Source organism: Tiliqua scincoides, chromosome 5 (assembly GCF_035046505.1).
Source record: "Tiliqua scincoides isolate rTilSci1 chromosome 5, rTilSci1.hap2, whole genome shotgun sequence".
Taxonomy (NCBI): Eukaryota; Metazoa; Chordata; class Lepidosauria; order Squamata; family Scincidae; genus Tiliqua; species Tiliqua scincoides.
In genome coordinates, this window is record NC_089825.1 from 55,249,504 (window position 1) to 55,252,273 (window position 2,770).

The window sequence follows — 2,770 nt, forward strand, 5'->3', positions numbered from 1 at the left end:
AGCATGTAGTATGTAGTGTGGCACTACTTCGAGGAGAGGAAGCAGTGAATGGATTCCGGAAAATGGCTTACATGAGTTCCATATAGTAAAATTACTCTAAGCAACTGTGGGAGTAAGAACAAAAAAGGAATTCTTACATGAGAGGGGTCCTTAGGTGCACATAGAAACAGCTACGTTTGCAAACAAGGGATTAAATATGGTTTAATTCAGGTATCAGAATACTCTGTGTCTTTGGGAAGGCGCTTGGCATGCAATTGTATGTTCTCTGCTGCCCTGAGCAGCTGCTGTGCATTGCTGGAGAGGAGCTGCAAATGCTGGCTGGCGGAGGGCATGCTTGTGGGGGAAGGTTGAGGAGGATCTCTGGCAAGGCTGGGCAGCACATTGTACACACGTAGAATCCCTTTTCACCTGCCCTTAGCATGTGAAAACGGGTGCAGATATATATCTCTGCCAGGATTAAGAGCCCAATCCTAGGTATGTCTGCTCTGAAGTAAGTCTCATTCTAGTCAATGGAGCTTACTCCCAGGAAAGTGCCTAGGATTGCAGCCTAAGAGTCCAATCCTATGCATGTCTACTCAGAAGTCCACTTTAGTGAATGGGGCTTACTGTGGATAGGATGGCAGCCTCAGGGCCCAATCCTGTGCCTGTCTCCTCAGAAGTCAGTCCCAGTAGAGGCAGTGGGGCTTCCTCCCAGGAAGTTGTGGAGAGGACTGCAGCCTCAGAGCCAAAGCCTATGGCTGTCTCCTCAGAAGTCAGTCCCAGTAGAGGCAGTGGGGCTTCCTCCCAGGAAAGTGTGGAGAGAACTGCAGCCTCAGAGACCTTCCTCTGCCTGTCTACTCAGGCTGCAAGGCTATGACACTTTCCCGGGAGTAAGCCCCATTGAACACAATGGAACTTACTTCTGAGTAGACATGCATAGGCTTGGGCTCTCTGGCTGCAAGGCTATGACACTTTCCCAGGAGCAAGCCCCATTGAGCACAATGAGACTTACTTCTGAGTAGACACGCCTAGGCTCGTGCTGCAGATTGGCACGGGGGCTGCACCAGCCAGCTTCCTTCCCCTCCTCCTCCACCAAGCCAGTACCTGGGCATTCCGTGGGTGCCGCAGCCCATCTCCCTGGCTGGCTGGCTGGCTGGCTGTCCGTCCTCCTCCTCGGTGTCGGCGCGTGTCCCCCGCGCCCTCCACCAGCTTGGAAGCTGCGCAGGGAAGCAGAGCGCAGGGGGAGGGGAGGCGGGCTGGGCTCAGACGAGAGCTTGGGGATGGGGCAGGCGGGGGTCGTTGTGCGGTCAGGCAGGGGCCAGGCGCCCGCCCACCCTGCACCCCCCAGCACCTACCCAGCGAATGCCTCTGTTTTGCTCCCCCCACTGGAATGCCTCTGAAGGGGAGGGGCCCCTGCAAAAAGATGCCAGAACTCCGTCCCCCCGCGTTCCATTAGAAAAAAAGCCCTGCTATTATATTTAACCTGTGTATAGTGTGAGTTTAGTGTGTGTTTGTGCCTGTGTGAATACTCAGGACAGGTCTGCCTTGCCACAGGTAAGTTGCTCTACTGACCACTTTTGGGGGAAAAGATCAGGACAAATGTGAGCATGATTTCTTTGATGATTTCTTTCTCCACCCCTCTTCTAGCACTAAGCAAACAGCAATACTGTGATGTTAGTTACACTGATGTGGCTGCTACACCAATGTACTATCAGTATAATGGTGTAATTGAGCTGGGTTCCTACACTCAATCAGAACAAGGCAGGAAAAGAAAACAAGTGCAGTAATAAACCCCAGAAAGACACAACTCTGCCAGCCACTCCCCCAGTGTCAATGGCAACACCATTCACCAACCATGGGGAAGCCTGCCAACAAGGTGAGCTAGGCACAGAAGGAGATGGTGACATTCATGCTGTCATGGAGACATCCCTGCAATATCATCATGCTGATGGAGAGGATCTCCCACCCCCGCCGGTAAGATCAGCCCAGCCAACATACCGTGCTAGACCCAATGATGTCACAGCGCCTTCTGCTTGCCACAAGCACTGAGGTGCTTGTGTCAAGATGGCAGAAATGGAGCACAACCAGGAATCCCAGCATGCTACATTCAACTCCTCCTACGGCAAAGGTTTTTTAAAGAAAGTTTCAGTGGTGGCACCTGAATGCTCCCGCTGCTCATGTTACCACTTCTGTTGCAAGAGACCTTTGGCAACATTCTGACTTAGGAAACCAACAACTATTATATGTTGTTATATCATCATTATACCCAAGTCATAATCTGAAGACATTCAATGTGTCTTCATACATTGACACTCAAGTTACCAAATGTGACTTCCTACAGCTAAATAGGTGTGGGTTTGGTCAGTGCCTGGATGGGAGGCCACCTCAGAAGTCTGTGTACGTGCTGCTGAATTCTCAGAAGAAAAGCAGGACTTTAAAAAAAACAAGAATAGGTTTGGCCATAATCCTACTTCCCCAGGGGTGGAATGTTCCTCCGGGCTGTCTGAATGAGCTGCCCACTGTCACCCCTGTTTGCACGTGCCCATATGAACCCCTCCCATGAAGGGAGGCTGCAGAACAAGTGGTTGTGCTTCCATCTCCCCTTCCCTTTGCTTACCAAGTGCATGCTGTGCAGCATCCTCTGCCTTGTGCCTCTTCAGTTTGAAATGAACATACTTTTGATCTACTAATTTCATCCCCTGCTTGTGCTCACTGTGAACACAAGAGGGGTGGAGCGGGGACAGAAGAGTCACTATGGGGGTGCGTGGTGTGCAGACCATATGAGGGGGGG